Source organism: Pipistrellus hanaki (genome assembly GCF_964339955.1).
Source record: "Pipistrellus hanaki genome assembly, chromosome: 3".
NCBI classification, from domain to species: Eukaryota; Metazoa; Chordata; class Mammalia; order Chiroptera; family Vespertilionidae; genus Pipistrellus; species Pipistrellus hanaki.
The window spans coordinates 48,282,273-48,296,184 of NC_140505.1; positions in this window are offsets into that span (position 1 = coordinate 48,282,273).

Below are 13,912 nucleotides of genomic sequence, written 5' to 3' on the forward strand. Positions count from 1 at the left end.
ATAATTGTTCCTCTTTTCCCTCCCATAGCTCCCTTTAACCCAGTTCCTACCCCACCCCCTGCCTTTACCCTCCCATTGTCCTCATCCATAGATATACTATTTTTGTCCAGTCTCTTCCCACACACCCCACATGTTAGTCTACTCCCTTTATATGCCTCTGATTCTATTATATTCACCAGTTTATTCTGTTCATCAGACTTTTTATTCACTGGCTTTTGTTATTCACTTGTCGATAGATATGTATTTGTTGTCACGTTGTTCACAATTTTTATCTTCACTTTTTCCTTCTTCTCAGAGAATTCCCTTCAGCATTTCATATAATCTTGGTTTGGTTGTGATGAACTCCTTTAGGTTTTTCTTATCTGTGAAGCTCTTTATCTGATCTTCAATTTTAAATGATAGTTTTGCTGGGTAGAGTAATCTTTGTTGTAGGCTCAGTTGAAGAGATTATAATATAGACTAGAGGGCTGGTGCACAAAATTTGTGCACTCGGGGGCAGGGGTTTCTTAGCCTGGTCTACACCCTCTCACAGTCCAGGAGCCCTCAGGGGATGTCCAACTGACAGCTTAGGCCTGCTTCCCTAGCATTGCTGCAAAGATGGAAGAGCTTCCTGCCACTGCTCTGTGCTTGCCAGCCATGAGCCCAGCTTCTAGCTGAATAGCGCTCCCCCTGTGGGAGCACACTGACAACCAGAGGTCAGCTCCTGTATTGAGTGTCTGTCCTCTGGTGGTCAGTGACATCATTGCAACCGGTCATTCCACTGTTTGGTCAATTTGCACATTAGTATTTTATTATGTAGAATTATATATATGTGTGTGTGTGTGTGTGTGTGTGTGTGTGTGTGTGTGTGTGTGTGATTTTTTTGTTTGTTAGTACATTTGAGATAAGTTTGACATTATTTCTTAATATGAAAATGAAACAGGAATTTTAGGAGTAAAATAGGACAGGTTTAGGAAATTTTAGAAATTTTGGAAATTAAGAGGATCATGGAGGAAGCACAGGGCTGCAGAGCAGCAGAAGGTATATTTCCATAAAATAGAAAAACTGAAAAAATTGCAGTAGGTACATTTCTATAGAATGAGGGAGCTGGGAACAGCAAAAGGTCTATATTTACAAAATAAAGGAAAGGAAGCCCTTCATGCAGAAGATGAAGAAAGCCCAAAGTGAATAAAGAAAACAATAAGGAAGAGTGGGGGAGAACTTCTCATATCCCTTTGAGCCCAGATGTTACCATAGTAACCAGTCTAAAGGAATAGTGACCAATTAGAGGCAATATCAAGGCACCAGGATCTACAGCCTTTATAAGCCATAGGAAAAAAGAACTCAGTGGAATTCTTTCCCCCTCTCTACTTGGGTGTCCATTCTGTGGGACGGTTTCCCTCTCCTCATGCAGAAATCTGTACTTGTTCTTCAATAAATCTCCACCTTTGCTATACTACTTTCTGTTTGTGCATTCATTCTTCAATTCTGGAAGTCAAATAATCCGGGTTCCAGTCAAAAAATTCTTTTTCAAAAATTACCTTAAAATAGCCAATCCCAAATCTAATATTCATTAAGTATTTTTGCCTACATTTCATAAAATAGGTTTATAAATAATACTCAGAATTTAAACATAACTGGTATTGTTAATTGATATGTATTCAAATATAGGTTACTTGATTTGACTTTTTTTCTATGCACCTCTTTTCTATTTAACAAGTTTTTCTATAAACTATATATTTTACCTCTACCACCAAATTGGGTGTGATTGTAGCTATAATTATACAGGAAAATGTAAAATGCCCTTTCAGTTTATTGTATGTAGCAATAAAGCATTATCTTAATACAGTAACAACATTATGAAGCAGGGATTTTAGGGAAACATAGGCAGGCTTAGGGATTTTTTAGAATTGGGGTCCATGGGAAGCATGGGACTGCAGACTGGGAGAAGGTACATTTCCAAAACACAAGGAAGCCAGGTGCAGTCACATCTCCATAAGACAAGGAGGCAGCAACAGGTGTATTTCCATAAGACAAGGGAACTGGACACATTTACAAAATAAAGAGAAGGAAGCCTTTTATCCAGAAGGAGAAGAAGAAAACCCAAAGAGAACAGGAAAACAATAAGGAAGAAGGGGGGTGATGAGAACCTCACCTGTGAGGTTCAACCTTTGAGCCCAGGAGTTACTATAGTAACCATCTTGAAGGGGGAAATTGTGACCAATCAAAGGGGATATCAGGCACCAAGATCTGCAGCCTTTATAAGTCATAGAGAAAGGAACCCAGTGGGACTCTTCCCCCTTCCTACATGGGAGTCATTTCTGTGGGACTCTTTCCCTCTCCCCACGTGGGAGCCTGTAGCTGTTCTTCTCTACCTTTGCTATACCACTTTCAGGCCTTGGATTCATTCTTTGATTCTGGCAGACAAAGAATACCGGTTCCAGTCCAAAAATTCAGTATCAATCATTTGCTTTAACACAAAAATAAACCATTGGGTTAAGTAATCTTAAAATCAGAAATTATTCCTTCTAAACAGGAACCAACAATCTACAAAAATACTCCCTTAGTGTACCATTTTCAATTAAATACTGTGTTATAAAACATGAAAGTTTGTCCAGTAGTGAATTAAGAGGTCTCAGTGAAACTGTTGGCAGAGGCTTAACTTAGAATAAACATTATGGCATTATCTCTAATAATAATGTCTGTAAAGCTCTGAATTTCTGAAGAGTGATACCTTTGACTGTCTTTTAAATGTACAATAGCTTCATGCTTTTAATTGTTAATAAGGCAATCTCCTTAAATGCAGCATTCAAATATCCCCATTCTTACATATGATTTTAAAGTTTCTTTTGCCCTTCACTTAATCTAATTTATCTAATGGGTTTTGAAAAGGGTTAACCTAATTTTAATTAAATTTATTTAATTGAGTTTCTACCCATTTAATATAATTGAATATCTAGCAGAACTCAGAATTACAAAGAACCAAATCCTTTTGCTACATGTAGCTATTAATTAGAAATGATATAGCACTCATGAAATGAATTGTTGTTCAAGTGATGACATTAAATATGGCATGAAACATGTTTAGTTTAGATTTCAAAGATGTATTTTAGTTCTACAAATCAAACTAAGTGGTTTATTAAAATAATTTATTTTATTAGAGTATATTTTAATGATTTCAATTTTTGTTTTAAAAAGAAGCAAAAGGAGTCAGGTGAAAAGAAAGCCAAATTACTTTTTCAACTGTTTAAAAATAAATAAGATATACCAGCATAATGTATCTAATTCAATTAATCTTGTTGAGATATATTACTGAGAATTATAAAATAAAATTTGTTTTAACATTTTAATAAGGGAACACTTGCCAATTCATAACAGCTTTTCAATAAATAAGTTTAAGCTCAGTTTCTAAATGTTCCTATAGTACAAAGTTATAGTAATCAAAAAAGAATGGATGGTGATGGCATACATATAGATAGATGGAACAGAAAAGAGATCCCGGAGATGAACCCATGCCTATATGGTCAATTAATATTTGACAAAGGATGCAAGAACATACAATGAAGAAAGACAGTCTATTCAATAATGGTGTTGAGAGAATTGGACACATGCATATAAAAAAAAGAAATGAAACTTAAGCATCTATCTTGTATGGAAACTGGTTTGAAATTTTAACCCTGCTTTTTGGGTTCTGTAAATTAAACCTTCCCCAGAAAAGGTTATCAGTACTGGTGCCAGGGCAGGCCTCTGGTTGAGGTCTCAAGGTCCCAGTACATATGAGCTCCTTAAGAACTTGCAAAAGGGGGTCAGAAACACTCCATATTGGGAGACAAAGAAGGTAAAATCGTATACATAGGGAGAATTCATCATGTTGGGTCCCAGAATTTGAGAGACATTTTTCTCTGGACCCGTGCGTAACAAAACTAGATCACCTTTTTGCACTATATACAACAATAAACTCAGAATGGTTTAAAGGCTTATGTATAAGACTTGAAGCCATAAATCTCCTAGAAGAAAAAAATATATAGTCAGTAAGATCTCTGGCATTTCTCTTAACAATATATTTTTTCTGCTATATCTACTCAAGCTAGAAAAACAAAAGAAAGAATAAACAAATGGGACTACATCAAACAGAGGAGTTTTTGCACTGCAAGAATACATCCACAAAATGAAAAGACAACCTACTGAATGGGAGAACATATTTGCTAATGATACATCTGATAAGTGGTTAATAACCAAAATTTATGAAAGATTCATGACTTAACACCAAAACTAAAGCAAATGCAAACCAAACCAAACAAAATAATTAAAAATAGGTAAAGGATGTGAATAGTCACTTCTCCAAACAGGTCATATAGATGGCCAATAGTCATATGAAAAGATGTTTAATGTTACTAATCATCAGAGAGATGCAAATTTAAACCACATTGAGATATCACCTCACACCTGTCAGAGTGGCTATCATCCTTAAATTCCCAAACAACAAGTGTTGGGGAAAATGATGATAAAAAGAAACTCTTGTGCACTGTTAGTGGGAATGCAGATTAGTGCAGCCACTTTTTAAAGCAGTATGTGAAGTGTTTGCAATTTGCAACATAAAACTGCCTTATCACTCATTTATTTTTGAGTATACTGTATATCCAAATAAACCCAAAACCCTAATTCAAAAGAATATATGCACTGCTATGTTCATTGCAGCACTATTTACAATAGCAAAGATATGGAAGGAACTTAAGTGCTCATCCATAGATATGTCAATGAAAAAATGATGTTATGTATATACAATGGAATATTAATTGGCCACAAAAAAATACAATCTTACCATTAGTGACATCATGGAGAGACTTAGAATATATTTGCTAAGTAAAATAAGCCAGTCAGAGAAAGACAAATACCATATGATTTCATTTAAATATAAGATCTAAAGAATAATATAAACAAACACACAAAACAAACATACTCATAGATCAGAGAACAGACAAGAGTTGCCAGAGGGAAGGGTGGTTGGAACACTGGGTGAAAAAAAGTTGGAGGGATTAATAAGTACCCATTGGTAGTTACAAAATTGTCAAGGGGAGGTAAAGTACATCAAAGATATTATGGTCAATAACAATGTATGGTGCCGTAAGTACTGGAAATATCAGGGGGAGCAATTTGTAAAGTATATGTAACCACTATGCTATATACCTGAAACTAGCATAAACTAACATTGAACATAAACTGTAATTGAAAAATAATATATAAGCTATATGTAAATATATATATATATATATATATATATATATATATATATATATATATATATATATGCTATAATATAATATATATTACTCCATTGTATGTTCTTACCTCCTTTATAAAATATTGAACATAATGGCTTGAGTCAATTTCTGGGGTCTCTATTCTGTCCCATTGATTTATATGCCTCTTCTTGTGCCATTACCAGGCTGTTTTGATTACAGTGGCTTTGTAGAATAGCTTGATATCTGATCTTCTGATGCCTCCAACTTTGTTCTTCTTTCTCAGGATTGCTGCAGCTATTCGGGGTTTTTCTTGATTCCATATAAAGTTTTTCCATCCCTTCACTTTCCATGCAAATGAATATGAAAAACAGCTGGGATAGCAATGCACATATCTGACAAAATAGACTTCAGAATGAAGGCCATAACAAGAGACAATGAAGCCATTTCATAATATCGATAGTAAAATATAAGAGGATATAACCTTAATAAATACATATGCACCCAATACAGGAGCAAACAAATATATAAAACAGTCTTCTGGAGGACTTAAAAGGAAAAATAAACAGCAATACAATTATAGTAAGGGACTTTAACACCTTACTGACATCACCAGATACAACATTTTTTACAATGTGGCTAAATATTACTGTCCTGCCCCATACCGCCACTGCTGGTCACCTCTCTCTGCGGGGCAATTGGCAGGGTAATCAAGGGCCCCCACTTGCACCCACCTTGGCTGGCCTGGGGCCCTGGGCTGGGGGCAGCACCTATGTTGAGCATCTGCCCTCTGGTGGTCAGTGCATGTCATAACGATCAATTGTTTCACTGTTCGGTCAATTTGCATAACAGGCTTTTATTATAGGGTATATAATAATATATAATACCCTATTGATATAAATATTGATATAAATCAACATATTGATATAAATCAACTTATAATCTGTATTTAAGTGGGTTAAGGCTCATGTAAGATAACTCCACAGTCAGTGGTCATGCTTCTAATAAATTATAGTCATAAATAGAAAAAGCTTTGGACACCAAATGATTGCTATATTATTGTAACTAGAAAATGAGTCAGAATATTTCATTAATTGTCCATAAAATTCAGCATTATCATTTAATTAATTGCTCATAAAACTCAGCATTATCATTAAAAGCATTTTAGTTTTTTATCAATAATTTTACCTCAACATTTACATGGATAAAATAAATTACTCCAAAACAAAAGTATTCGAACTTGCTTTTAAGTGTTCTGAATTTCTTTAAATATAAAATTTTAATAAAGAAAATCACAGAAATATATTTTTGTTATTATACAGATAAATCATTATAATTTAGCTTAAAATGTAAACATATTAGTCTTTTTTCATAATGTCCAATAAAATAAAATTAGTAAGATATAAAGTATATTCTATTAATTATTTAGATTAAAAAGCTGTTCTCAAATTTTTTAGTGTAAACCTTTTTGGATATTAAAAATAGTTTATTTTTCAAGTTGTGATGTAAACTTTTCCCTCATATACAATTTTCCAGTTCAAATAGACCTGGATACAAAAGTAGGTAAATGAGCCAATCTGGCACAAAAATGGTAGCCAGGCAATCCATTCAACCATCTGGGTCCAACATACTACTGAGTTTCTATACCTTGAATCTAAGGGGACCAGTTCATAGATTATAATTAACAGTGGGAGGAAAACTGCTTTTATGTTAAACCTTATTCTGGGCTATTGTCTATCAACCTAAAACACTGGCTTTTTAAGCTCATTTTAAATACAAATCTTTTAGCTTTTTACAAATATTAATTTATTTTATTTTAAGAAAAATATGTCTCCGAACTTTCACTGTATTGTTCAATTACTATTATATTTTCAAATCCGGTGGCATTTGATGTTATTTTATTTTAAGAGGAAAATCCATAGATTTTTGGCTGTCATCAGCAAATACTTAATACAGTGAAGATATTCTGGAGCTGGAGCTTTCTATATTCCAGAACAGGTACTGGTTGGAAAGCAATCAGGTTCATCCCTGCCATCTGTGCATAGTACAACCTTCCTATGGATTTACTCCTCAATTTTCTTTTTAATGTGATTTCAGCATGTGGCTTGTCCAATTTTTATGTTCATGGGGATATTTATTGACACTCCCTTACACAAATTTGCACATATTTCTTTTGCATTTAGCTTATTGGAGAAGAAAAATGATACACTGAAAATTTAAAAAAACATTTTGATGAACAATTTTGATGAACATTCTGTTGACCTTGAGATAGTGGAAACTGAGACTTTCATAGAACATGGAACTTACTTTATATATACTTTTTAAAAATTATAAATTTCATGTTTCTTTTAAAGTGAGGTCTTCATAACCCATAAATATTTGAGATTAAATGGTGTATTGGTGCCCAAACATCAGGAAAAAAATAAATGACTGATTTCTACAGAATTAATCATCTTCCAGTTATTTTTGTCTGAGAAATGGTCATAGTAGTATTCAAATGAATAACGCTCCCTTTACTTTTCATTTCTATATTAGTGCTCAATATTTAAAAAATATGATAGTTTTCAATGCCATTGGAAATTGTAACACAATAAAAATGCATTATATTTAAATTATGAGAGCATAGTCACTAGAAACTATTTGCCTGGCTTAAAATCTCAGGTTGACTACTCATTAGTCCTATGGCATGGACAAGTCTTACCTCTGTGCCTCGTTTTCCTTTTCTGTAAAAACCCTACATAATAAAGAGATAATATGCAAATTGACCATCACTTCAACACACAAGATGGCCACCCCCATATGGTCAAATATGGCCGCCCCCATGTGAACACAAGATGACCACCATAAGGTGGCCAGTGGGGAAGAGCAGTTTTGGGTGATCAGGCCAGCAGAGGAGGGCAATTAGGGGCGACGAGGTCAGCAGGAAAGGGCAGTTAGGGGCAACCAGTGTGGCAAGGAAGGGCAGTTAGGGGTGACCATATCAGCAGGGGAGGCCAGTTGTGTGCAATCAGGACTGCATAGGACAGTTAGAGGTGACCAGGCCTGCAGGGGAGACAGTTAGGGGCAATTAGGTCAGCAGAGAAGAAGTTAAGTGTTGATCAGGCTGGCAGGAGAATGATTAGTGGGTGATCAGGCTGGCAGGCAGAAGTGTTTAGACAATCAGGTAGGCAGATAGGCGAGTGGTTGGGAGCCACCAATCTTGCATTATGAGAGGGATGTATTATAGTTGGATTGGGCCTAAACAGGTAATCGGACATTGATTGAGGGGGTCCCTGATTGCAGAGGGTGCAGGCTGGGCTGAGGGACACACCTCCCTGGGTGCACGAATTTTGTGTACTGGCCCCCTAGTGCAAATTATAATAATACATGCATAAAAGTAATAATTAAAGTAGCTATATATAAGCCATCTGAATATATGTTTATTACTTTACTTGAAGTAATAAACACGAAATTCATACACAGAGGGGTGTGTGTCCTTCAGCCCAGCCTACACCCTCTCCAATCTGGGATCTCTCTCATAATCCAGGACTACTGGCTCCCAATTGCTTGCCTGCCTGCCTTCCTGATTGCCCCTAATCTGCCTACCAGCCTGATTGATGTCTAACTGCTCTACTGCCAGCCTGTTTGCCCCTAACCACCCTCCCCTGCAGGCATGGTCACCCCTAAAGGCCTTCCCCTACAGGCTTGGTTGCCCCCAACTTTCCTCCTCTGCCAGCCTGGTCACACCTAACTGCCCTCCCCTGCAGGCTTGATCGCCCCCAACTGCCCTGCATTGCAGACCTAGTCCCTCCCATGTGCCCTCCCCTTCTTCCATCTTATGGCAGCCATCTTGTATCCACATGGCAGCAGTCATCTTTAACCACATGGGGGCAGCCATCTTGTGTGTTGGAGTGATGGTCAATTTGCATATTATTGTTTTATTAGATAGAATTAGATAAGATAGAAGCCTGGTGCATGGGTGGGGACCAGCTGGTTTGCCCTGAATGGTGTCTCTGATCAGGGTGGGGGTTCATTTTAGTGCATCTTGCTTTTATATATGGGGAAGCCTGGGCAATGGGCCTGTGGTGTGGGATGTGGGGCAGCCTGGACAAGGGGCCTGTGGTGGTTTTCAGGCTGGCCATGCCCCCCAGTGACCCAAGAGGAGGCCCTGGTATCTGGGATTTATTTATCTTCTATAACTGAAACTTTGTAGCCTTAAGTAGAGGCCAAGGCAGGCCAGGACTGCAGAAACTTGACTTCCTGCATCACCTGGGGCAACTCAAGCCTCCTGCTCTCTCCAGCTCTGTGTCTGCTGCCATTTCTGTTGGGATTTATTTACATTCTATAGTTGAAACTTTGTAGCCTTGAGTGGAGTCCAGGGCTCACCAGAGTGTGTGGGGAAACTTGGCTTTCTCCATTGCCGGGAAAAATCAAGCCTCCTTTTTGCTCTGTGGCTGCAACCATCTTGGTTGAGTTATTTTGCATACTTGCTCCTGATTGGCTGGTGGGTGTGGCTTGTTTGAGTAGTGGAGGTATGTTCAATTTGCATATTACTATTTTATTAGATAGGATTAACAGGCAGCAAATAAGTATATATCAGTAGTCTCTGTAGGTGAATTATGCTAGGCTGTTGGAGTGTCAGAAAATAGTATGAGATGGATTATTTATAAAAATTAAACATTTCAAAAGTAGTAGTGATGGGTGTGATACTGAAAGAGTAAAGAGGTATTCAACCCAGCTGGAAAGGTATCTTTCAGAGAAGCTGCAGGATGTGGTTCTATCTCAAAAGTGAGGTAACACTAGTTTGCCTCTAAAATTCTTGCTCAAAGCAAGATGCACTAAAATGAACAAAACCAAATTAAACTAAAACATAAAACTTGCCCCTGTGAACCTATTGTTAGTAAATGGCCTTTTTTATTCTTTGCATTGGAATATTTTCACAGATAGAACTACTTCGGTGCTTTGATCTATGTGGGCATTCCAATCACATATTTCCAAATATATAGGTTCATTTTGTATTCAGTGTTTAAAAATGTTTAGAATTACAACAATCATTGTAATGTTTGTCATGTGGTGAAATAAGATATAATATGTTAATTTAATTCAAATAACTAGACAGTTTCTTCTTTTGTGCTTATCACATCCAATAGCATTCATAGATGTTTACTTTTTTTTTAATACTTGCTGAAGTCAAAGCTCTTTTGAAATTTGCTGAATGTGCACTTCCTCTGATTTACATTTACTATGTAAAACAATATTTAAATCACTATTTTCATGTGGATATTCAACCTATGCTATTATGCACTTTTATTTGAGACTATATACATCCTGGTTGTTTCTGGGTTACATCTCTCCAGTGACTGCAGGGAAATGAACTTGAAGTTGTGCCAATATCTTACTGGTATAATTTTTAAAGTGCAACACATTTGAGTTATAGGCACATGGCCGTGAAACTAAACCTAATTAAAGCCTTGTCAGATACAGCAAGTCCTGGCTTGATCTACAAAGTCAGATAACACCAAATTTGCAAACCTGTACAATATCAGGCAAGTGTTAAATCCTGACTTAATATTGATCGAGATCGAGAAAGCAGTTTTTCATGGTCTCTAAGTGCTTATTTATTTTTTTAATTATGTGAAATATCTAATTTAGACAATTACACTTTTTTGTTATTTCGTTTTGAAAATATATATGGCTATTTTTATAAACTTGAAGCTACAAACAAGGGCTATAGTTAATTTACCTATATACAAAAGGAAGTGAAAAATAAAGAAGAGCAAAATACATTCAGAATGAGAAATGGCCTAGACTGCTTTATTTTTTAAATTTAAATGGAAAAAAATCTCCATATATATTCTTGTAAATTTCTTGGGAAAACCTAAACATTAAAATATATTTAAATATTTACTTCAAAACTATCAAAATTAGTTGACCCTTAATTTTTAAATATTTAAACTTCTTTACATTATATATGTTAATATTTTCACTGTTGGATTCCTGGAAGAAAGTATAACACTGCTTAGAAATGATATCAATTTTATGATACAAACTACATCACTTTTTGTAGCACTTTATGACTTATTTTTATCTATTAATTTAGGAACTGTGAGTGAATTTTAGTTCCAACATTTCTTAAGTGTGACATTGTCATACAGAGATAGCTTTTATAGCATATATAAAAATATATACTTTTCCTGGTATCTTAATTAATCATACTAATATGATTAAAAAATATATTCATGGCTGGGTTAAGTAACTTTATATATATGGACAATACATAGAAAAAATATATCATATGTAATAATTGTTCTCTTTTTTTTAATATATTTTTTTATTGATTTTTCACAGAGAGGAAGGGAGAAGGAATAGTTAGAAACATTGATGAGAGAGAATCATCGACCAGCTGCCTTCTGCACACCCTCCACTAGGATGTGCCCGCAACCAATGACCAGAATCAAACCTGGGACCCTTCAGTCTGCAGACCAATGTTCTATCCACTGAGCCAAACCAGTTTCAGCCTTTGTTTTGTTTTGTTTTGTTTTTTCTTCCTGGAATCAAAGCCATAAAAAAAAAAAAAAAAATCAAAAGAATACCATACAGGCCCACACTTTCACAGCAAACACTCTCCCATGATGACAGGACACCTGTCAGATTGGGTACCATAGAGCATACCCAAGTGCCTACCTAATGCTGTATAAATTAATAAAGTGCAATGTTGAATACATTCTTTTAGACACAGGTGTGGATCCGACATCTACACTAATAAAAGAGAAATATGCAAATTGGCCATACCTTTGCAATGTCCACCAGCCAATCAGATGTGAGTATGCAAATCACCCCAACAAAAATATCAGGTTAATTTACATATGCAGAAGCTGAGTGGCTGGGGGAGGGATGCTTGCATCATTGCCATGGTGATGACACAGGCATTTGGCACTGCCCCAGCCTCTCAGAGCCTTTGGGCAGTGTAGGAAGGTGGGGCCGGAGTGGAAGCAGGAGTGGGGAGAGAAGGCTCTGGGGCCTGGAGCAGAAAGGCAGTGCAGGCAACGCAGGAAAGAAAAGTCCATTCTTGCAGGAATCTTTGTGCATTAGGCTTTTAGTGTGTTATGAATGTTTGTGTCCTCTGAAACTCAATTGTTGAAGCCTGATCGCCCAAAAGATGTTATTTGGAGGTGGTAATTGCCTAATTATCTTTGAGAAGTAATTAAGACATGAGGGAAGAGCCCTTATAAATGAGAATAGTGCCCTTATAAGAAGAGACAGGAGAGTGCTTGCTTCCCTCTAGCCTCTCCACCATGTGTGCGTAGAGAAGACACCTGTCTGCAAATTATTAATAGGTTCTTAGTAGAATCTAATAAAACCTAACCTCCTCTCAGACCTCCAGCTTCCAGAACTGTGATAAATTAATTTTTATTGTTTAAGATGCTCTGTATATAGTATTTATTGCAATAGCCTGAACTCAGTCAACATGAAAATAGTAAATAATTTTTTGGGTATAATAGTAAAATGATAGTAATTGTTTTGAATTGTATTCTCAGAATAAAAGAAGAAATAATTTTTGGGAAGGCAGAGATTCTACTGTCATCATTTTCAACACTCTCTATAGAAGTAGGTTCCAGAGGTTATGGACTAATAAATTAACAGTGGATGAACATTAAAAATTGACCAATCTGAATTAATGCAGGCTATAATTAGTTAGCATAGCTGTACATTTGGACACCCATCACATTTAGTAGTCTCTGAGTCTTCAGAATTTTTAAAGCATAATTTAAAATATTTAATGTTAAAATTTAAGTCATTTATAAATTTGCAAATATAAGGTGTTTAACTTAACTATTACAGTATTTTTAAATTTTATTTATAATTAATTTAGAATAAACTGTTACAAACAAGTAAATAGTTGTAAATCATAACATACGAAATAAGCAATACATTAATTTTTCTACTCTAAACATTTTTCTTTTTAGTCTTTAAAAAATAGATTTAAAATATAATTTTTGCTGTTGACTAGCCAAACACAAAAATAAAAATTTAAGATCCATTATGAGAAAAGAACTCTTGTCTTCCTGATATAAAAAGCAGATATATTTTGAAAAACATATTTTAATTTGATTATGTTTGAATAAAATGTTTTAATGATTAATGGCTCTATAGTATATTTCTGTATTTTTTTTCTATAATGTTTGCCTGCTTTTTTCATATGGGTGGTTATATATTTTTACTTTTTGTGATTTAAAACTTTGTGTCAAATTTACATTATTTTCCTAAATTGTGTTTAGAAATATTGTTCTCAATTTAGAAACAACATTTTAACTAATTTATCCCTTGAGCTTGTATATTTCTATATAATCTAAATTTCTGAATTAAAGTTTAGTGTACAGTTTATGATTGTTATATGATTATTTTCCAAAAATTTAGCCCCTTTAATATTGTTGATTCTTTCAATGTTATTTCTATACATTCCTTGGTAATAACTCTTAATTTTCTAGTAATTGCTTATCAATCTTTGATGAAATGGAATTTGCCTACTGAACTGCCTCAGTTGAAGTATAAAATTCTATGTATTTTGAATCCACCATCACATTCAAGAGGAAGAACATTTCCATCACATTCAAAATTTATTGGTACCCCAAGCACCTATTCTTTAATGTCTACTTGTTTGCATTAGACATTCTATGTTTCAGAGACATTCTGTTTTTTACTTCTATCAGCAG